The 25,173-nt window shown below is 35.2% G+C and overlaps 1 protein-coding gene across 3 annotated transcripts in view; it reads left to right on the forward strand.

Annotated features, from left to right (window-relative positions):
- The first annotated feature begins 719 nt into the window (after positions 1-719).
- LOC111051204 (gelsolin) overlaps positions 720-25,173 on the forward strand; it is a 36,383-nt gene continuing 11,929 nt past the window's right edge. The window contains exon 1 of one of the 3 annotated variants that reach the window (XM_039432859.1): positions 720-1,288. The gene's annotated coding sequence lies outside the window, so the exon portion shown is untranslated. Of the gene's footprint in view, positions 1,289-6,711; positions 7,179-25,173 lie in introns of those variants that run through there. The other 2 variants (XM_039432860.1, XM_039432861.1) reach the window with 2 other exon arrangements.

Raw genomic sequence — 25,173 nt, forward strand, 5'->3', positions numbered from 1 at the left:
ATTATCTACTGTAAAAACAAATCAGGCAAAAAATGTACAACTACAAAATAAAATATAACTATTTTGCTTCTATTCACTATAGAATACACTTCTCTTTTATTGGTTCACGTTATAATGGCAGTGGCGAAGAACAGCGTTGCCGATACTCTGCCTTGGCACTGCCTTCTATAGAGGATAGCAGATATCGGTATATCTGAAATATGTAATATTAACTGTTAATTCTTGTTCGAAAATATCAATTATACTTCATTCGTCAAGAAAATATATCTTTCAATGATTATATAACACATTATCATAATTGAAAATGATTATTTTGTTGATTAATTATATTACTACATTGTTTGAAAACGATCTGGCAACGTTGCGGAACTAGAGAAGGATAGCGCTATCTGCTTTGTTGGATGATAGACAAAGATAGCAACACCAATGTTAATAAAATACTGTCATTATAACATGAACCTCACTATAGGATTGAATATTTTAATTAGATACCTATTCCATATTAACTGAGCTTGTTGATTTTATTTTCTGTCCCTTTGGTTCATTCCATTAGGTTCCTTACGCTCATGCTCATTCTTCCTCCCTCAATGAACCTTTTCATCAATATAAACATCAATATGTTGTGATATTAATTTTTACAGTAAACGGTACATTATTTGAACAATTATTTCATCGTATTTTGTGTCGAAGCATTAACTATCTTTTGCCTACTTCAGTTCTCTATTTGTCTTTTCCTCAATTCGCTTTACTTTTATCACAATAGCATTCTTGTCTACTTGTATACTCATGTTTACACTATTATTATTATTGCTTTTTTACTTATCTTTTCAAACATCCATTTCAGATTCTAATAATTCATTCTTACTTTTATCATTATTACGTCACACTCTTTTCGTACATTCTATCTCTCCTGGGAACTGCATTCATCTTCCTCCTCATTTATATTTTCTTTCTTCAAGCGACAAGGGCGAGTCAAAGGTCTTCCATTATTATCAACTATTTATCAACGCTGCTTCTCTGAAATTCACAGTAAACTGTTGTATTCTTGACGTATCGTTACCATAAAAAGCAAGACCAGTTTCTGAGATCAGCCTAAACCGCACTCTGGACATCATTGCTTTATGCCAAACTGCTAGTTGTTATCGCGTCTTTCTTTTTTATTAATCCTTGAGCATCATTCTCAGTCAGTTACATTCGTGCTACATTAGTTGGCTAGAGAACATCACCAAGTCAAGTAAGCAGCCATTTCCGTCGTGATTCCAACTTTGGATACATTTACATCAACACAGTGAGTTAGTTCTCCATTCCATGTCGGATTCAAGTTTTTATTTATGTAGCAATTTTCATCAATTAATTCATTTGAACCATTTATGGCTACCATGTTTTTTCTTGCACGAACATTGTCTCTTAAATCCTTTTGAAAACTATTGCCAAGTATTGCTAAGTATCCAACTCGAACATTCAAAATTAAATGTAGGATTCCACATTCCACATTATGGCCCGGTTGCACAAAAACCGGTTAAATTTTAATTATGATTAATGTCACGAGAACCAATCAGATAAGATGGCTTCTCTGATTGGTTCTCGTGGAATTAATCACGGTTAAAATTTAACCGGCTTTTGTACAACCGAGCCTATAGGTGGTAAAAATACATATGAGAGATGAAATCATTTCTTGCGGTTCATGTTATGAAAAGTACTGATTATCACCATCAATAGACAACATTTTGTAGGAGAATTATTTACCAAGGCTTTACCGTATGCAATACGACTCTATTATTATAGAAAAATCTTTGGAATTTTCTCATCCTATTGGTATAAATATTTTTAATTTTGAATTAATTTAATCAAGAATTAGTAATTATTATGGCATTTTAGAATCCGATGAATCTGTTGTGTGGTAGCTCTGTATTAGGCGCTATTCGTAACACTACTTAGTTATGAAAATCTCTATAAAGATTCGGATTAAAACCCTGATAACTCAAATTAAGTGATCTTTGACAAGGTCCATAGAAACTGAATACATTCAATAATATAGTTTTATCAAAATACAAGACTGACTCTTCAACACTACCTCTAAAAGGCGTAATTATTCCCATATTCGTTCCACCTTTCCGTAGCACGTACTTTTCAAGACAAACTGATGGCTTTCCTGTTCATGATATTACGTATAAAATAATTAACTCGTTTCGATAAACTGTTAACTGTTTCTGTTTATACTATTTCTTTTCAACAGTTAACTTGTTTATACATTACTGAATTACAGAACCAATAATTGTATTTGTTCTATCTGGTTTACTCATTGTAAAATGAAATTGAGAATTAGAAGTAGTTTGTATTAGAGAGTTAAATAGTATTAGAGGTTCGTTTTGTACAGGTTAAACTGAAAATTAATATGAAAACTTCACAAGAATAGCGGCTGTAGAAACTCGATAAGACAAAACCTTCTCACCTTAAATACCACTATAAGTCACATGTTTACCAATTGCTGCTTAAGATTTGTTTTATTGAGGTTCGACTGTATTTGTCATAGAATATTGTAGAATAGCTGCTCTGATCGCAACATTATTTTTTATTTCAATTTATTATTATTGAACACGTTACAATATTTTTTCATTGGTGCACCTTTTGTATATAAGATGGAGGTTGATTGTGATTAAGCTCACACATAATTTTACTCTCATGCACATATGCTTATAATACATCAAGATAATCGAGAGCCGAAGGATACTGCTATTACATAACATGTATACTCATCAGATGCATTGCTATGATAAAAATGATATAGACGCCTATTTGCTTGCAGTAGCTGATAGATTGGGCATCGGGTTGAGGAAGTAACGATAGATCTTATCTCTCATCAACGATCTCCATGCAATCAATAGGAAAAGCAGTTGAGAAATTGTACGCTATATGTGCTTCACCATTAGGATAGACTTTATTCCGTAGGGTTTTGAAATCGTATAGGCTTTCTATAGCTATGCATATCTACTATACAATTAAAATTAGTAGCCTGATGATATTAGTTCATTCTAATTTTTCTAAAAGACCTTCTCTGATTGGTTCTCGTAGAATTAATCACGAATAGAAATTTAAAATCAGTCGAATAAAAATGAGGGATACGAACAGTCTTATCGGACCGTCCAATCCTCAAAACGTGATAAATTTGATGAACGAAACAGTTTTTTGAGTAGGATCATATTTGAATTCGCGCTTAGTTTTCCTCCCTCTCCAACTTTTCATGAATGATGATAGATCTATTTTCCATTATTAAATCTGTATATAAAATATTTTTTCACATGGTATTTTTTTCATAGAATCCAATGATATAGTATGAAGTATAATATTAATGAGACATCTTGAAACTAATACTCATGCTCCAGAAGTGCACTAAATCAACTTCAAACCAACCAAGGGCTATGCAGCCAGTTATATTTTTGTGTCAAGCTGATAGATTAATGTTCATTTCTTTATTGACTTTAGGTTATACAAACAGCTCTATCTGCTTTAGGTCACTTATTGTGAGGAAATGACTTCTTAAATGTGGACAATGAGCGATTCTGGAAAGTATCTTGCAAATATTACAATAAGAATTATATGGCTAAGTTCAGGAGTTGAATCAATCTGATCGATCCATGTCAGAAAACACTAAGAGTTGAAGGAAATTTGAAAAATAGAAATGTGATCTATGTCAGAGAGCACTGAGGACAGTCTATGATTTTTAGAAAATTTCCTGGAAATTTTCTCGGAAGCAGAATGACGACTTTTCCCTTGACTATTGAAATTGGAATGGATGTGCAGTCAAATCGGGGGATAACCAATCGATTCCAAGGATGGAGAGGCAAATTGCTCGTTTCCTTTTCGTTTCTATTTCCGTTAATTGCCTCTTCTTCTTCTTGATTTCCGATCTGCTCATAGATTACTTGTTTAATTTTTTGAACAGTTCAGAGGAGACGGATGGTGACAATAACTTCACTGATATCTCTCGTTTATCGTATCTGCGGTTCGTTCTATTCGTTGCTTTAGCCTTGTCTGTTCAAACATCTGTCAAACCTCCTCTTTCAGTTTATTTCTGCTATCACTGTTTCTTAGAAACACTGCAACTTTATCTCGTCATAGAAACTGAAAACAACTATTAAGATGAGGCCTATATTATATACTTCAAGAATTTGTAAACAATAATACATTATCGGAGTTACTTCAATATCTATTTAAAACGAATTTCATGGATAAAGAGAGTTGATGGCTATAAAATGTAACGGATCATAAAATTGTTGTGAAATAGGCTACTTCCTCGATTTGAGCTATAGAATCCGTATCCCTGAGCCATTTACATTTATTCGAATTCTAGTAAAGTGGGCTATTATGCAATCGCTAAATTGGTGATAAGAATTAAAAAATACTTGATTCCCCTTTGCAAGAATTACTCAAAAGATGCACCCCTTGATAAAGTAGCGCTATATGAGCGAAGGGTTGGTCTCCAGCATCTGCGTTAAGTTTAATTTATTACAAAGCATAAGTCCTACAGAATTTAAATTTTTTGTTACAGAGAGGGGAGTTCTATTAGATTTCTAAATTAGACTCTTCTTGCTTCAGGGATGCTCTTTTATATCACAGAGAAAGCTTACCTTCGCTTATACTTTCTACTTTCTATGCTTACTTCTAGAGCTGAATTAGAAACGAAAGAAGTTGGAACCATGTTCCAGGGAGAGATGAGTGAGAGAAATTATTGTTGAATAGAGGTCTTAGTGCAAATCCAAGAACTCGGAAACTGCCAAGAATATCCACTAATATTATTATAGAATGATTATAATATATAATGATAATAATGATAATAATAATAAAAATAATAAAAATAATAATGATAATAATATGATTCCAAGACTTGATCAGAGTTTTTAACATTATACATACTACTATCATTTTATCTCTTTTTTTTACTATCATTTTGCATGTTGCTGGTAGAGTGCAATTCACTTGAAACTGTCAGCTGTGCTTGAAAATGAATAATAACAACAATGCTGACAGTATGTAGTGAACCTCACTGTAGAGTATTGTTGTTGATTGATGCGAGTGTAAACGTGATTCTCCAATTTGGCTTTCCTATTCACATGCATATTCAAAGTGCTAACAGAATGCTAGATGCTTGCTTGTCTTGTCTTGAAACTGTGTTGTGACGAAATAGCGAAATCGTATTTCGTTCATGTTCTTCTCTGTCCTCTTCACTCCTCTTCAGCACTGTTCTGCCTATCCATTTTATTATTTTTTGTTCTCCCGATTTATTTGGCATTTACTCTTTCTTCCCCATGTTCTTCTACTAAGGTAATTTTCTGCACCTCCTCTCAATCCTTTTTGATTTTATTTTATGTATGTCTATCCTCCGTTTGCGTTAGGTACTATTTCCTTTTGTTTCTACTACTTGCTACTTCTTCTCTCATCTTCGTTTTCTTCTCTCACTTCTTTTTTCTCCGCCCCTCATTTATCTGATCTCGTCATTTCTAGTTCTACTTCACCCCTGCTGTTTCTACTTATTTTCATTAAAATCATCTTTTCATTCTCAATTTTCTTCAGTCATTTCACCTCTTCTTCCTTTTCTGGAATTTTTTATCTAATTATTGTTCCTTTATTTTTGTTCTTCTCCTCATTACTTCTAGTTTTTCTCTAGTCCTCTTTCATTTTATTCTCCTACTTTTTTATTAAATTTATTCTTATTATCATTCATTTCCCTTCATCTTTCTTCAATCCTATCCTTCTCTTCCTCCTCGGAAATTTTTCATTTAATTGTTCATTTTCTTTTTATTTTCATTTTTTTTGTAGTTAACAGTTCTCCTTGCTGCCTTCACTAAGTTTCTCCTTTTTATTCCTTCCTATTGTTATCATTCTTTTCCTATTCTATTCTTTCTCCTCTCTCAGGTTCTCCATAATCATTTTTATGTTTCTCATAATCTTCCTCCTTCTCTTTTTCACTCTTTTTCATCACTTCTCTTTCTTCCCTCCTCCATCTCACATCACCTCTCCTTCCCTGAATTATATTATGCACTTTTTCTGATTATTTAAAAAGTTAACACTTTTTCCTGCTGCCTCCACATTACTTTACCTTCTATTTCTCCCTCATGCTCTCATTCTCTCCTTCTTTATTCTTTCTCTTCTCTAAGGTTCTCCGAAATCATTTTCATTTTACTCTTCAATTTCCCTTTCCATTATAAACTGGTTGTCCATTTTCCTCCTAATAACCTTTCTCCTTCTGCTCTTTTTTATTACATCTCATTATTTCCTCCTTCCTCTCCCATCACCTCCTCTCCTCATCCGTCACTTATTCTTTTTTAAATGTTATTCATCTTTTTTCTTTCATATTATTTTCTCCTGTATCATAATGTCCTCCATACTATCTCCTTCATCACACCATTCTATCGCTGCTTCAATCCTGCCATACTATTTCCTCTATCCTATCTCCTTTATTCTATCCCCTCTATCCTCTCTCCTTTATTCTATCTCCTTCATTCAATCTCCTCTATTCTATCTTCTCCATTATAATCTCCTACATTCAATCTCTTTCTATCCCTGCAGTATTCTTAGCCTCATCATCATCTTCTTCTTCCGCTGTTGTCAGCTAGGCTAGACTGCACCTTGACACGGAAACCCCGGCAGGCTATCAGTCAACCCAATTCAAATCAGCGCCACTCCACCACAGCTGGTTGTTAGGCCTAGTGATAATAATGATCCCACCATAGCATAGTCATTGGCCCTTCCATCGAACGCATGACTGATCCAATGTCATCATCTGCAATCGCGACGTCTTTAATGCCTCTTCTTGCAACGTCTTGGCTCAGTATTGTGTCTGGTGTCACTCGAGTTGGACCGCAGCTATTCGTCAGACTATTAGTACCTATTGATCTTCTGCGAGTAATAGATTAACAGGTTAGTTATTTATTTATTGTATTGCTTTTGTCTGTGGAAAGACTCTTAAGTTGGAGTTTATTAGTTTTTCAAAGTAAATTACTGGTTCATAGGTCCATTGATAAAAAGTAGCCTATTCTCCCAGTATTGATAACAGTTTTGTAGTATTGGTGGATAGTATATCTTCTAGTATTGCAAAATCTGGTGTCACTCGAGTTGGATCACAGCTATTCGTCACACTACCTACTAATATTGTTCTTCTGCGAGTAATAGAATAACAGGTTAGTTATTTATTTATTGTATGGCTTTTGTTCGTGGAGAGACTCGGGCGTTGGCGTCTATACTCTGTACAAAACTACTTTTTACTTGGATGAACATGCGCAGCAGAGAAAGCATACAGCGGGAGGGATATAGAGGCGAGATGTTGCCGTTTTGAAGCGGCCAGAGATCTCCATCTTCTAGTGTTCATGACTGTTCATGTGCTCATGCTACACATGCGAAGTTTCCTGTCTGAAAGCAGTCTGACGACTGACAAATTGGCAACTGCGCTTCTCCCTATGACTCTATTAATCACTGTAATTGGCTGATCTCCCTCCATTTCACTGCACTGCATATTCCTCTAAGTTTGAAGTAATTTTGTAGTTTTTCAAAGTGCATTACTGGTTAGTAGATCCAATGATAAGAAGTATCCACCCAGTATTGATGACGGTTTTATAGTATTGGCGAATAGTATCTTCTATTATTGCGAAAACATTTCCACAGGTTTCTTCTACTTTCCGGCAGTCGCTTTGTTGTAAAAAGTACAACAGTTGATCAATTTTCAGTAATAAAAGCGTAATTTCACTTCAAGGGATTTGGGGTTATCACATTATACTTCAACTATATTTCCACCTACCACAACATCTCTTGTGCATCTCAGGCAAAAGTTGGAAAAAATGTCTGTAACAGTAAAGCCTGCCATGCTGACTGCTGAGGCGTTTTCCTTTCAAACATTGCAAACTTCACGTACCGGTATTCTGTTTATGAAAGAAATTGTGTGTGGTTTATAAACTTAGTAAATTTCAATAGGAGAAATAGTTCGCAATTGAGATTAATTGACCGAGCGAAGTGAGGTCTAAGATTCAAGTCGATGGTTTGGCATTTCTTTTAATGTTTATATATTGTTTATATGTTGCGCATTTACGGCGAAACACGGTAATAGATTTTCATGAAATTTGACAGGTATGTTCCTTTTTAAATTACGCGTCGACGTATATACAAGGTTTTTGGAAATTTTGCATTTCAAGGATAATATAAAAGGAAAAAGGAGCCTCCTTCATACGCCAATATTAGAGTGAAAATCAGACTATAGAATTATTCATCATAAATCAGCTGTTTAGTGAACTATAATACTACCCGTTCAAAAATATTGAACATCTTGAAAATGTATCTTTCCATCAACGTTGTAGCCAGTTGCAGCCAGACCTGATAACAGCGCTCACACTCACATTCCGGGACGACACCTCACGGTACGATAGGACAGAAAGCTCTATGTTTATTTAGGATTCTTTCTAGACATTTCAAATTCATAAATTATTTATTAATTTTTGAGAAAACATAACAACAAGTCAATGTAACTTACTGAGCGCGAGGTCTACTGTTTACAGAGCTACTAGTTAGAAGTAATTTACATATATATTTCATTAAAATAACTAAATATTGTAAAAAGTACAAGACTCAACCAAACGTGCTATTCTAATTAACTTGACTATACCGGAAGGTTAATAAGATAATTTGGTGGTTGAAGGAATGGGACAGAGAAATTGAAGTATATCCAAAACAGAATATTGAAATTGATTGTTTCTCAAATGTTAATACTTTTGTTTTCTGTAAAGCCGTGTCCTCACTGAACCAATGTTCGACATTTGTTTGACACATGTTCGGCAAACATGTTTGTCGAACATTTGTTCAGTGTGGACACGTACGGCTTAAGATACTACAACACACTTCCAACAAAATTTGAACTTGTTATTAAGATCAAACCAACTTGAGACAATGATGCTTTCATAAGCCTTGCGCATACCGACTTGGAGCGAGAGCGGGAAACGGGAGCCTGACGATTTCAAATCCATAAATTTGTACAATATTCAAATTTCAACATACGGTATTCGTATTTGTTACCATAAACTTAAGGGCCCCATACACTAGGGAGCTTGGATCGGCGAACTTGGTTCTTGCGAACCAAGTTTCCCAGTGTATGTGGAAAAGTGGCGAACCGCGAACCAAATTCGGAACGAATTTGGTCTTCAATTTGGATTAAAAACTTTGTTCGGTTCGTCGGCCAGGGCGATATATTCTAACTATATATATTCAATATATTTTCTTCCCACAGCAGCTGCAAACGTTGAAACACTCATCTCTAGACCCCGAAAGACACTGAAGTTAAGTAACGAACGGTTGTTCGCTCTCTCCACTACAGTGTGTGGACAAATCCTACACGAACTTGGTTTCCCGAACCAAGTTCGCCGATCCAAGTTCCCTAGTGTATGGAGCCCTTTAAACATAAACTAGCTTTGATTTACATAAGACATGTTGCATTTTACTAACCTATATAAATAAGAATAAGTTACAACAATAATAAGTTCAATAAACAGTTAATGCTATTTAGGTTGAACAAACTATTCAATTTAGTTAATTACATTTCAATTGCAAGTCAGCTTCTGAACTCTATAAAATACATCAATATTATCGCAATACACAAACATTTCTAAATATAGTATATTTTGACAATTTTTTATATGAAAACCAAAAATCCATTAATTTATTATATTCAGTGCTATAAAGAATAGAAACTTGACCATCACTATACTTTAATTTGGGATTATATAATGGCATGCTTTCGATTGGAAACTGAACTCGAATTATTCAAGTAATGAAAATCATTTTATCTCATATTTATGTCTAGAATATTTCTAATTGAATTTGTCCATTCTTCGAAGTTGATAAACTCATAACTATGCATTTTATTAGTTGACCCTACTGTGCTAAGGTCATATTTTGTTATTCCAATTCTATTGAGTACAATAATTATCTAGGAATTGCTGAAATTTTATTACTGGACCATGAAAATTATCTGTAAGTTCATCAAAGAATGATTAAACCTATTTAAACTACAATTTTATCGGTTTAAATACATTGTGACGTCATTATACATTGATTTGCCGCTAATCAAAGTAATTTCAATCACAATTCAGGGAAATGTAATAGAATTTTGTTTTCCTTGTAGTGATTCCTCGAGTATACGATAAATTCAGCACAATCTTTTACTTGACTAAAGGTCATCAGAAATTAATAATTTTCGGATTAATGAGTAGAATAGCTTGAAATAGATCAAAACGAGACAATTGATGAATGTATGAGGAAAATTGTAAAATAGTGGAATCATTTCGTAAAGTTTAGAAATTAGTTTGATTGGAAATAAACAATAAATTTGAGACTTACATAAGGTGACAACCAATCTGTGCTGCTACTGTAGATTATTTTAGATTAGTTCAAAGTTGGTTTGCGAAAAGGGAAATTTCCATTAGGTCTCGGAAATCCTAGAACACCCTTTCGAATTGCAATGGGGTGACCGAATTTTTTCGTAGTGGCACCCTCTCTTGCCAATAGCATTGCAGGGGTGGAGATAATAGATCCAGTGACCCCACTAGCAAATCTATTGACTAGTAATGCATAGACAATGCGTTGCAGATAGAAGAACAAAACAGCTGATTGCTGCAAGTGGACAGAGAGAGTATGAGCGGAAGGGGAGGAAAGAGAGAATCGGACGGAAATACTGTAATAATATAAAGTGAGAGTCAGTGAGAGGAAGTGCGAAATATAACGCAATTCTCTTTAATTTCATCTGTATTCATTAGTAGGCAGCCAAAGTGCCAAAGATTATCAGAGGCAAACTGATCGTAAACGAACTAATAGTGTTATGATAGAATCAATTAAAAATTTATTTGATTAATTCGGACCGGTTGTTTGTCTAGTACTGCTGAAATTCGTAATCAATTTATATAATGAATAACTGATTAAATGAGTGAGTTTTTCAAGTTTCCTAGGAATTATCGCACAGAATTGATTGAGGAAATGATGTTGAATATTTGAAGATACATCGAATAAATTAAATACGGTACCTAGTATTATTCCTGGCTATCAATAAATCAATTAAAAATATATTATTATATTTTATTATATAGAGAGATTGATTATATATATTTTATCGTTTGATTTTCCAGCTCATTCTACGGAAGTAACTAATAATTATTTATTTATTCTTGGAGAAGCATGAGACAAAAATTGAGATCGATAAACAATGAGCTACTCTGGCAAGTAGACTAAACAGAGTTGAAATCTGTTCAATTTAAACACTTAACTCTGAGAAACACTCGAACAATTTGTTGAAATCCGGCAAATGGAATGAGAATACAGACTATCATCACTTTATCTTGCCAAGTTGGTTATTTGCAGGTGCATAGTTTTACAAATTGAGATTCTCAATATAATTGATCAATAGTATTACACAACTAAGAGATTTAACATTTTTATTGTAGTACCGTAAAACCATTCAATTTGAACAAAAGAAAATTGAAAAATACGCAGGAAAGAACCAATCAACCGTTTGACGAAGGACTCAAGTGTTATAGAAGCTCCAGTTTTGATTATTTTTAGAACTACAGGAAGCAGCTGCAATAATGTTTGTTCCAGCTATAAATATGTGGAACTGGGGTAATAATAGTTTCAAATATTTATGACTGAGTGACATCAGATATCAGAGTGTCGAGACACTGTCAAATGTGATCATGTCAAATTCAAATCGATATCATTCATATTATGTTCAATATTATATCATAGCTTTACAAGCACTTGCAAAATTGTAAATGGTAAATGCCGCCTAGTGTTATTATTATAATCATTATCCTTTATACTATTTATTTCATCACGTATCCTATACTATTAAACGAGCAACTTCTATTTATATGTTTAGATGTTTTGATGTTTAAATGTTTATATGTTTGTATTTCACCGGATCTCGAAAACGGCTCTAACGATTCTCACGAAATTCAGAACATATTAGGTTTATAATTGCACTAGGTCACATCCCTGGGAAAACTCTCTGAAGGAAATTAAAAGGATAATTATTATTCATCCTTGGAAAAACAGCTGATAATAATTATTTTGTAGTCTGTTAGTGATGGAAGTGAGTGAGCGAGTTCATGTTTGTGGGACTGTGTCAAAATTATGACTCAGCTGTTGAACTTTTGTAATCATTCAATTAGGTACTTAGTGCCGTTTGCAAAAAAGCCGGGTTATTTTCAATCCTGATTAATTCCAGTAGATCCATCTTTTTGAAATGGTCTTCTCTGATTAGGTTCACGTGAAGTTAATCAGGATTAAAATTTAACCGGCTTTTGTGCAACTGGGCCTTTGTGAGGGAAATTTTTGCATTCCTCTGGCAATTAATCTCAATTTACTGTGATTAGATAGAACATTTCTGTATGAATGTTATTTTGATTTCTTCTTTCGTAATAAATTGTTATGCTTTTGTACTCCAGAGCGAAGCTCGGTCCCCGATATTTTTATTTTAAGTGTAACTTATGATCACGTTTTCATTTTATTATTGTAAGTCCAATCCACAATTTTTTTCTGTGCTGAAACTCAGGATAAATCAATCTGTTTAAAATAAACAATCAACTATACAGTATGCCTATTTTAAGTTTGATATTTTCCCTTAATCTATTCCACTTTGATCCCGTATTCTTATCTGTCCATGTTCTTATCTTGTATAAAATTCTTAGTAGAAGCAGAATGGTTCGAATCTGTGGTGAGAGATTGACAACAGTAGTCAGAGCTTATGTTGCTAATGCTGTCGGCTCTCCCGTTGGAAGGGTGGCTGCTCAATGCCAGCTCCACTATCATTTCTAAATGTACTGTAAGGTACATCTTATAAATTCAAACTAATCCTGTATCTTCTTCCTACCGAAAATACTATCGCTGATGTCCATCCTTATTTTAGCTTAGGTACTGTCTAATCTTATTCATATTATGTTACTGATATTCCTTAGATCCTAGTATCTCTAGGTATAGTATCTCTATGTCTGAATAGGTAGAGCACAGAGTTCTGTTATCTTGAAACTAACTAGAAGTAGGTACCCAACTCTCATCATCTTCCTTGTAATCACTCGACGCACTGGTTTCTCATAGATCAGGAGACTTCCCCTCGCTTCCCCCTGCAAACAACCCCTCGAGGGATCGTCACGTCACAGCGACGCAATACCTCTACTTACAATTATTATTATTACGCCGATGATGCTGTCAGCTGGTTGCCATGGCAACTAAGTACATGCAACACATCAGCACATCACTGACACAAGCACGCGTATTCACTCTCATCCCCTCATCTATTTGTGTTGCCTAGACTGCTAGCGTTGACGGCTCAACTATCAACGAACAGAACTCTAGAAATTAACTGGTTGACAACCAGTTGAAACGTGCTAATTTTCTCAAGAGTTTGTTCTAGTCAATTTATGTTGTATTTGTCTAGTTCTTGCATTAAAATGTGCGAGCAAACATCTCTGTAGAGCAATGATAATTGAGTTTTAAAAATAGCAAGTAGGTATAATAAGAGGATTCTGGCTCCACCAGCAATGAGCAGCCTAATTTAACCTAACCTAACCTAACCTAACCTCCCCCAAACCTAGTCTCAGTCATTTTGTCTGGGCCCACCAGCAATGAGCAGCCCAATTTAACCTAACCTAACCTAACCTAACCTCCCCCAAACCTAGTCTCAGTCATTTTGTCTGGGCCCACCAGCAATGAGCAGCCCAATTTAACCTAACCTAACCTAACCTAACCTCCCCCAAACCTAGTCTCAGTCATTTTGTCTGGCCCCACCAGTGATGAGCAACCTAACCTAACCTAACCTAACCTAACCTCCCCCAAACCTAGTCTCAGTCATTTTGTCTCTCACCATGACTCCTTCCCCAACCAATAGGAGAGCAGGAAGCCTCCCACCATGATTTTCTCCCCAAAAACAGGCGATGACAGGTGTGCTAAGAACAGGTGCAGCTGCTCTTACCAAAACCATGAAAAAATTTCCTATTTAAAATTCCCCTATTAAAAATTTTTTTATTCCCCATACTAAATTCTGGTATTTGATATTCTTAAGGTGGGTACTTTAAGTTTTATTGAGATTCTTAGAATATATTTTTTTTTAACTTTAATTCTTGTATCCAATTGGTAATGTGGATATTCCATCCTCTAATACTATTCTCTTATCATCTTTGGAACAAAGAGCTTTTTTATTTATATATCCACTGTATAGACATGATGCTCTTTAGATCTGATGCAGGTATTATAGAAATAAAATAATTTCTTATGTTATTTCTGCATTCAGTTTCAATTTACTACCTATCAATTATGTAGAAATTTTTGAGGATCCATCAAACAAAAAATAATATTAGTTTCTCACAAAAGTGCTATATTAAGAGTGGTGAGACATATTTCTGCAAGTCAACCACAGTTTTCTCTACCATATCCAAAGTTGTTGACCTAGATGAGTTGGGCCTTATAGCAACAGGTAACTTGATACCACAAGTCTTAAGAAAACGAGCAAACATAACCTGTAAGCTTCTCCCATACCCTGTTAAAGAGATACAGCCCTTGTCTCCTATCACAGTGCTATCAGCCAAGAAGCATAAGCTAGAACTGGATGAAATTGATCTAAAACGGAGGAAAATTGAGTTTTTCTTGAAGCCACACAGTCATTTAGGGAACAGCATGAGCAGCTAGCAGAATTTGAGAAAGAAATAGAAAATTTGAGAGAGAAACTTGAGCCATATTTCCATTCACATTGTCTAAATTTTGATCTAAGTGGAGTGTACAATGTGACTGCATTTACTGTGAATAATACTGGGAAATTCCCATATGTAGGTGTACTGGGGGAGAAAGATGATTTGAAAAATGTTTACTTTGTAAAGGGGTGTCATAAAATGTTTTTATTAATGCATACAAAGCTATCGAAACTCTCAAAAAATGGGTTATTTTGTAATCCCTTACAGTGACAAAAAGAAATAATTTGTCTACCAAGGGAAGAAAAAATTTGTGTAATTACAGTCAATGGTATGACAAGCTATAATGGTCATACATTTCCTAGAATAGAATCACTTAAGTTTCTGTCAGATGTTTGAAAAAAAAAACTTGGAAGACACTCCCTTCACACAAAAAGAAGTGGAGCAGTATAATAACATCACATGCTATGCTTTCAACGAAGGCTGTTTCAACGACCCCACTCCACCACCTCATGTCACATGACCAGTCTTTGACAGCATCCAAATCTTCTCTCAATAAGTCTGTATGACGTCATTTCTCAACTTTCTTACTATAAATACCACTGCATTGATCTGCATTCGTTCAGTTTGATAGTGTCAACGGTGCAGTAAACATGGATACTTCTAAGGTGTTTAATGTGCCTATGCTCTGTGGTAATAAAATCAAGCCTACCAATGAGCGGTTTGGTTTGTGGCTTCTATCAGAAAACTTGTGCGATGACAACCTTGTGACAGACATTGGAAATATTGATTACACTGCTGGGGAAGAACTGTTTGTGCAGGATGACTCAAATCTTGTGCCTATTACAGAACCTTTTTGTGACAATATAATGCTTGTGAAAATCTGTGCTTTAGATGATTGTGAGGCAATGGATAAGAGACGCTTCGTTCTAAAAAAGGATATATGTGGTGCATTCAACTTATATTTGAGAGGTGAATTCTCTAATATGGTGTCAGCTAAACATGGAGTCAAAGCAAAGCTGCCTTACCTATTGGACAGTGGAAGTGTTATGTCTCAAAAGATTCTACAAGTGCTTGGCAAAGATAATTACAACGAGGTGAAACAAAAATACCAGGAACCAGTAGGGATACCTTACAAAGTGGAGCTTGCAGACGTCCCAATTGCTACATTGATGGAAGAGCTACCGAGATTATTGGAGCAGCTGAGGAAGGAGCACTTCTATCTACTAGACTTGGACATAACACAGGACTTTGCTGGAATATTCAACAAGAATGGGATGTGTGACTTTCTAACTACAAATCATCGTTTCTGCTTTCAAGGAGAATATAAAGAAGACTATAATGTGATAGTAGATAACAATAAAACTGTTGGGATTGATTGCTTGACTTGGGTTAATAGTAATGTGAGGGTGAAAATTTATAATAAGTTTGTATGTCAAATAACAAGCCCTGGTATAAATAAGCAGTTAGGTAACCATATTGTAGACTTTATTGCCTGTCCAGATACAAGATTACGGGAAACTTTCACTTCTCCTGCAGCCAAAATGCATGGTATTACACGTTTGGAAGCTACAATCTATAACTACAGTTTAACAAATAGAGACAATAGCAAAACCTTTAACCCTATTCAGGATAGCTTGTCACTTTTGAAAGATAGTAGAAATTATTTCCAAAATGCTCCAATTTATTCTGTATCCTTGGCTAAAATGTGGAGAAAACTGACAGATAATTTGAAAAATAGTTGTTGTTTGGTCTATAATGATCTTCTACAGTATGTTTACTGGGGTAATAGCAATACCAAGAAATTGACTGGAGTACAAGTGAAGCTCCCCACTGACCCACAGCATAGAAATAAAATAATTTCTTATGTTATTTCTGCATTCAGTTTCAATTTACTACCTATCAATTATGTAGAAATTTTTGAGGATCCATCAAACAAAAATAATATCAGTTTCTCACAAAAGTGCTATATTAAGAGTGGTGAGACATATTTCTGCAAGTCAACCACAGTTTTCTCTACCATATCCAAAGTTGTTGACCTAGATGAGTTGGGCCTTATAGCAACAGGTAACTTGATACCACAAGTCTTAAGAAAACGAGCAAACATAACCTGTAAGCTTCTCCCATACCCTGTTAAAGAGATACAGCCCTTGTCTCCTATCACAGTGCTATCAGCCAAGAAGCGTAAGCTAGAACTGGATGAAATTGATCTAAAACGAAGGAAAATTGAGTTTTTTGAAGCCACACAGTCATTTAGGGAACAGCATAAGCAGCTAGCAGAATTTGAGAAAGAAATAGAAAATTTGAGAGAGGAACTTGAGCCATATTTCCATTCACATTGGCTAAATTTTGATCTAAGTGGAGTGTACAATGTAACTGCATTTACTGTGAATAATACTGGGAAATTCCCATATGTAGGTGTACTGGGGGAGAAAGATGATTTGAAAAATGTTTACTTTGTAAAGGGGTGCCATAAAAATGTTTTTATTAATGCATACAAAGCTATCGAAACTCTCAAAAAAATGGGTTATTTTGTAATCCCTTACAGTGACAAAAAAGAAATAATTTGTCTACCAAGGGAAGAGAAAATTTGTGTAATTACAGTCAATGGTATGACAAGCTATAATGGTCATACATTTCCTAGAATAGAATCACTTAAGTTTCTGTCAGATGTTTGGAAAAACTTAGAAGACACTCCCTTCACACGAAAAGAAGTGGAGCAGTATAATAACATCACAATGCTGGAAATTAAAGGTAAAGTGAAAGTAGGGGATTGCAGAAGATTAGAGAATCTACAAGAAGGAACAGAATTGGTCATTATTGCAATCAAACAGGTATGCTGTAGAAACAAGACGAGATATATTCTACAGTTTGAAAACCTGGAAGCATTGTATGTGTCAAACTATTGGTTAGAGGAAGAATTTGGAAAGCCAAACATAGATTTGAATTATAAAATTAGAATCAAGCTAGATGTTTTCAAATATACACCCAGTAGGAATAAGGAAAGAGTTACTTTCTGTATTTGATTGGGCCATAGATATGCTTTGATGTATGTATAATAATTTAAAAAATGAAGAAAATTATTGTGACATTGAGTGTTGACATTGACCTCTCCCCCCATCTCCGCATTCCTCTCTCATTTTTTTTTCTTTCCTGCTAAATGAGTGGAGGAGGAGGAGGAGGAGGAGGTGAAGGAGGAGGAGGAGGAGGAGGAGGAGGAGGAGGAGGACATAATAATTTTCTTCATTTTTTAAAATTATTATACATACATCAAAGCATATCTATGGCCCAATCAAATACAGAAAGTAACTCTTTCCTTATTCCTACTGGGTGTATATTTGAAAACATCTAGCTTGATTCTAATTTTATAATTCAAATCTATGTTTGGCTTTCCAAATTCTTCCTCTAACCAATAGTTTGACACATACAATGCTTCCAGGTTTTCAAACTGTAGAATATATCTCGTCTTGTTTCTACAGCATACCTGTTTGATTGCAATAATGACCAATTCTGTTCCTTCTTGTAGATTCTCTAATCTTCTGCAATCCCCTACTTTCACTTTACCTTTAATTTCCAGCATTGTGATGTTATTATACTGCTCCACTTCTTTTCGTGTGAAGGGAGTGTCTTCTAAGTTTTTCCAAACATCTGACAGAAACTTAAGTGATTCTATTCTAGGAAATGTATGACCATTATAGCTTGTCATACCATTGACTGTAATTACACAAATTTTCTCTTCCCTTGGTAGACAAATTATTTCTTTTTTGTCACTGTAAGGGATTACAAAATAACCCATTTTTTTGAGAGTTTCGATAGCTTTGTATGCATTAATAAAAACATTTTTATGGCACCCCTTTACAAAGTAAACATTTTTCAAATCATCTTTCTCCCCCAGTACACCTACATATGGGAATTTCCCAGTATTATTCACAGTAAATGCAGTTACATTGTACACTCCACTTAGATCAAAATTTAGCCAATGTGAATGGAAATATGGCTCAAGTTCCTCTCTCAAATTTTCTATTTCTTTCTCAAATTCTGCTAGCTGCTTATGCTGTTCCCTAAATGACTGTGTGGCTTCAAAAAACTCAATTTTCCTTCGTTTTAGATCAATTTCATCCAGTTCTAGCTTACGCTTCTTGGCTGATAGCACTGTGATAGGAGACAAGGGCTGTATCTCTTTAACAGGGTATGGGAGAAGCTTACAGGTTATGTTTGCTCGTTTTCTTAAGACTTGTGGTATCAAGTTACCTGTTGCTATAAGGCCCAACTCATCTAGGTCAACAACTTTGGATATGGTAGAGAAAACTGTGGTTGACTTGCAGAAATATGTCTCACCACTCTTAATATAGCACTTTTGTGAGAAACTGATATTATTTTTGTTTGATGGATCCTCAAAAATTTCTACATAATTGATAGGTAGTAAATTGAAACTGAATGCAGAAATAACATAAGAAATTATTTTATTTCTATGCTGTGGGTCAGTGGGGAGCTTCACTTGTACTCCAGTCAATTTCTTGGTATTGCTATTACCCCAGTAAACATACTGTAGAAGATCATTATAGACCAAACAACAACTATTTTTCAAATTATCTGTCAGTTTTCTCCACATTTTAGCCAAGGATACAGAATAAATTGGAGCATTTTGGAAATAATTTCTACTATCTTTCAAAAGTGACAAGCTATCCTGAATAGGGTTAAAGGTTTTGCTATTGTCTCTATTTGTTAAACTGTAGTTATAGATTGTAGCTTCCAAACGTGTAATACCATGCATTTTGGCTGCAGGAGAAGTGAAAGTTTCCCGTAATCTTGTATCTGGACAGGCAATAAAGTCTACAATATGGTTACCTAACTGCTTATTTATACCAGGGCTTGTTATTTGACATACAAACTTATTATAAATTTTCACCCTCACATTACTATTAACCCAAGTCAAGCAATCAATCCCAACAGTTTTATTGTTATCTACTATCACATTATAGTCTTCTTTATATTCTCCTTGAAAGCAGAAACGATGATTTGTAGTTAGAAAGTCACACATCCCATTCTTGTTGAATATTCCAGCAAAGTCCTGTGTTATGTCCAAGTCTAGTAGATAGAAGTGCTCCTTCCTCAGCTGCTCCAATAATCTCGGTAGCTCTTCCATCAATGTAGCAATTGGGACGTCTGCAAGCTCCACTTTGTAAGGTATCCCTACTGGTTCCTGGTATTTTTGTTTCACCTCGTTGTAATTATCTTTGCCAAGCACTTGTAGAATCTTTTGAGACATAACACTTCCACTGTCCAATAGGTAAGGCAGCTTTGCTTTGACTCCATGTTTAGCTGACACCATATTAGAGAATTCACCTCTCAAATATAAGTTGAATGCACCACATATATCCTTTTTTAGAACGAAGCGTCTCTTATCCATTGCTTCACAATCATCTAAAGCACAGATTTTCACAAGCATTATATTGTCACAAAAAGGTTCTGTAATAGGCACAAGATTTGAGTCATCCTGCACAAACAGTTCTTCCCCAGCAGTGTAATCAATATTTCCAATGTCTGTCACAAGGTTGTCATCGCACAAGTTTTCTGATAGAAGCCACAAACCAAACCGCTCATTGGTAGGCTTGATTTTATTACCACAGAGCATAGGCACATTAAACACCTTAGAAGTATCCATGTTTACTGCACCGTTGACACTATCAAACTGAATGAATGCAGATCAATGCAGTGGTATTTATAGTAAGAAAGTTGAGAAATGACGTCATACAGACTTATTGAGAGAAGATTTGGATGCTGTCAAAGACTGGTCATGTGACATGAGGTGGTGGAGTGGGGGTCGTTGAAACAGCCTTCGTTGAAAGCATAGCATGTGATGTTATTATACTGCTCCACTTCTTTTTGTGTGAAGGGAGTGTCTTCCAAGTTTTTTTTTTCAAACATCTGACAGAAACTTAAGTGATTCTATTCTAGGAAATGTATGACCATTATAGCTTGTCATACCATTGACTGTAATTACACAAATTTTTTCTTCCCTTGGTAGACAAATTATTTCTTTTTGTCACTGTAAGGGATTACAAAATAACCCATTTTTTGAGAGTTTCGATAGCTTTGTATGCATTAATAAAAACATTTTATGGCACCCCTTTACAAAGTAAACATTTTTCAAATCATCTTTCTCCCCCAGTACACCTACATATGGGAATTTCCCAGTATTATTCACAGTAAATGCAGTCACATTGTACACTCCACTTAGATCAAAATTTAGACAATGTGAATGGAAATATGGCTCAAGTTTCTCTCTCAAAATGTTCTATTTCTTTCTCAAATTCTGCTAGCTGCTCATGCTGTTCCCTAAATGACTGTGTGGCTTCAAGAAAAACTCAATTTTCCTCCGTTTTAGATCAATTTCATTCAGTTCTAGCTTATGCTTCTTGGCTGATAGCACTGTGATAGGAGACAAGGGCTGTATCTCTTTAACAGGGTATGGGAGAAGCTTACAGGTTATGTTTGCTCGTTTTCTTAAGACTTGTGGTATCAAGTTACCTGTTGCTATAAGGCCCAACTCATCTAGGTCAACAACTTTGGATATGGTAGAGAAAACTGTGGTTGACTTGCAGAAATATGTCTCACCACTCTTAATATAGCACTTTTGTGAGAAACTAATGTTATTTTTTGTTTGATGGATCCTCAAAAATTTCTACATAATTGATAGGTAGTAAATTGAAAATGAATGCTGAAATAACATAAGAAATTATTTTATTTCTATAATACCTGCATCAGATCTAAAGAGCATCATGTCTATACAGTGGATATATAAATAAAAAAGCTCTTTGTTCCAAAGATGATAAGAGAATAGTATTAGAGGATGGAATATCCACATTACCAATTGGATACAAGAATTAAAGTTAAAAAAAAAAAATATTCTAAGAATCTCAATAAAACTTAAAGTACCCACCTTAAGAATATCAAATACCAGAATTTAGTATGGGGAATAAAAAAATTTTTAATAGGGGAATTTTAAATAGGAAATTTTTTTATGGTTTTGGTAAGAGCAGCTGCATCTGTTCTTAGCACACCTGTCATCGCCTGTTTTTGGGGAGAAAATCATGGTGGGAGGCTTCCTGCTCTCCTATTGGTTGGGGAAGGAGTCATGGTGAGAGACAAAATGACTGAGACTGGGTTTGGGGGAGGTTAGGTTACGTTAGGTTAGGTTAGGTTGCTCATCACTGGTGGAGCCAGACAAAATGACTGAGACTAGGTTTGGGGGAGGTTAGGTTAGGTTAGGTTAGGTTAAATTGGGCTGCTCATTGCTGGTGGGCCCAGACAAAATGACTGAGACTAGGTTTGGGGGAGGTTAGGTTAGGTTAGGTTAAATTGGGCTGCTCATTGCTGGTGGGACCAGACAAAATGACTGTGACTAGGTTTGGGGGAGGTTAGGTTAGGTTAGGTTAGGTTAGGTTGCTCATTGCTGGTGGGCCCAGTGAATTGTCTCAGCTTGAATAATGACCATAGACTGATAAATACCTGCATCAGATCTAAAGAGCATCATGTCTATACAGTGGATATAAATAAAAAAGCTCTTTGTTCCAAAGATGATAAGAGAATAGTATTAGAGGATGGACTCTCATCATCTTCCTTGTAATCACTCGACGCACTGGTTTCTCATAGATCAGGAGACTTCCCCTCGCTTCCCCCTGCAAACAACCCCTCGAGGGATCGTCACGTCACAGCGACGCAATACCTCTACTTACAATTATTATTATTACGCCGATGATGCTGTCAGCTGGTTGCCATGGCAACTAAGTACATGCAACACATCAGCACATCACTGACACAAGCACGCGTATTCACTCTCATCCCCTCATCTATTTGTGTTGCCTAGACTGCTAGCGATAGGCTGTTGACGGCTCAACTATCAACGAACAGAACTCTAGAAATTAACTGGTTGACAACCAGTTGAAACGTGCTAATTTTCTCAAGAGTTTGTTCTAGTCAATTTATGTTGTATTTGTCTAGTTCTTGCATAAAAATGTGCGAGCAAACATCTCTGTAGAGCAATGATGATTGAGTTTTAAAAATAGCATAATTTGAAATAGTTCATTCTACTCAAATATTACAGTATAATAAATCTTAATCTTTAAAGTTACAAGCATTTGTGAAATGGTAAATCGGGAACAGCGATCAGACCACTCGTGGACTATGCACATCACGGTAATTTTTAATTTCCAAGAATGAAAACCTCTTTCAAGAACCTCTTTTCCAAAGCCTACCACAATATTCCACTCTTTATAGCGATACTTTCCCAAAAAATGCGACGAGGGTGAAACAAGATTTGAATCTTGTAGTTTTCACACGATTCAGCTCTCATCCTAAACGCTACCTGAGATTGCTAAGTAGCCATAGTAGACTAGATCTTTCTCAATTACTCATTCTAAAAATGTATTTGACTCAGCCTCTGACTACAAAAAATGAATCGAGAAATATTTACTTTTGAATATAACAATTTGATGAACAAACAAGATAACATGTGAAGGATGCGAGGGAGAAAATGAGAAGTTTTATCAATATATGTTTATCATTTGATAAATTTGTTACATTTTTTTTCATTAAATCAATTTTCTGACTAGACTAATTTCTCGAACTGAGAGCTTGATCAACTGATGAAACGTTTCCATTGATTTTAATTTGCCAAATTAATAATGAATTTTTCAAATTTCACTTATTTGTGTTTGATCGATAGCTGTCAATTGGATTTTCTGAGAAATGGTGACAGTTGAACCGTTAATTAAACTAGTTTGTTGTTTCAACGACTACCCCTTCTCTAGCCGCTTCGTCATCATAGTAAAGGCTGACTAGGACTGGACTGGAATAGCTACGAACGGTGACTGATATTGGAGTGGGGTGGGGTGATTGCTAGAGAGGGAAAGGGGTGACGGTTGATAATTAAGAGGAGAGGGGGTTGGTGAGGGAGGGTATTTGCAATAATGATTGAAGGGTGAATTCGCTAGTAACGTACCGTATCTATGTATTATTCTCGGTCCAAACTAGTGACATACTGTATTACTCTGGTTACTTGGACTGTAGTTTGTACTACAGTATCAGTAGTATTAGCTGTTATTCGTATCATAGAATAGATTTATTCACACTTTTTACCTATTTCGAATTGATATCAATTACTGAAAGTGGAAAGTATTACAGTATAACATATACTATTATTCTACCTTTCTTATTAATATCAAGTTCAATTTGAGTTCAAGTTGTCATTGCTGATAATCAATTGATTCGCATATTCAGTTATAATCATACTCAATAGAAGGTGGAAGATAAATTATCCTCAATATCATAATATGATTGCAGCCTATGAGTAGTAGGCCTAACAAAATGACAGGACATAAGCTTGGAGCTTGTAGCACAATAAGCCAATAAATTACGATGAAGATATTATAGGAAAATTGGTAACTTAAATTGTATTCCAAAATATTGGTTGATGACCACATCTCTATGAGGTTACCAAACTGATAGCTCGTAATTGTTTCATGAATTGAATAACAAAAAACTCAAAATTAAATCAGTAGAACTCAGAAATGGAGACTGTCACCCATTGAAGATGGAGATTGTTCATTGGATTTGGAATGGTACTTCGTTGAAATTGCCATTATCTCATTGATCGCCGATAAATTGTTGAAAACTCAGTTCTGTCTTAGTATTTGTCTATCTAATATTGATTTTTCTTCATCAACAAGTAAATGAAAAGCCTATTTCTTTACAAATCTAGAGAAATATATTATTATGAAGTATTTTTAAGGTTCTATTTTTAGGGATGATTCGGGATTCGGCCTTTAAACTGACTTTCCCAAAAGGAATTACAGAGTGAGTTCTTATATGAATATTATTACCATTACCACTGCTGCGAATCCCATGACACCGATGGGAGCTGGAGAATTTCCATGCGTTTCACAGTGGCTTGAATATCTAAACAGCATTATTTCTCTACTGCTGCGTTGTACCCTAACTTATTTCACCAGTTGGATGCATGATTCACGTAACTTACTCTGTATTCTGTACGGTAAGTTAGTTACTCGTCAACGAAACTTTTATTTTTGCTGAGGGTGCTGCCCACATGAGCTCTAGGCTTGAGCGTGGGTAATGAGGCGGATGATAATGAGAAATGAATGGACCTACAGTCTTAGGTGGTTTCCGAAGCGATTTTACAACTCATGAATCATATTCAGAGAAATTGGCTCAAGCAGTCACCCTTCCAACGGGAGTATCAGGCGCATGATTCTTCAAGTTTCTAAACGATAGTAGCTTATCAGCTCGACCACTGAGTCAAACCACTCCCATTTTCCGAATCTCAAACCATTTTTAAAAACTTTGTGGAAATTCTCCATAATGTGATGACTGAGATCGTGAGATGAAGTTATAATTTATCAATTTAGACTTGACTATTACATGCACTGTTTAGCATGAGCAT

The sequence above is a fragment of the Nilaparvata lugens genome, chromosome 7 (assembly GCF_014356525.2).
Source record: "Nilaparvata lugens isolate BPH chromosome 7, ASM1435652v1, whole genome shotgun sequence".
Taxonomy (NCBI): domain Eukaryota; kingdom Metazoa; phylum Arthropoda; class Insecta; order Hemiptera; family Delphacidae; genus Nilaparvata; species Nilaparvata lugens.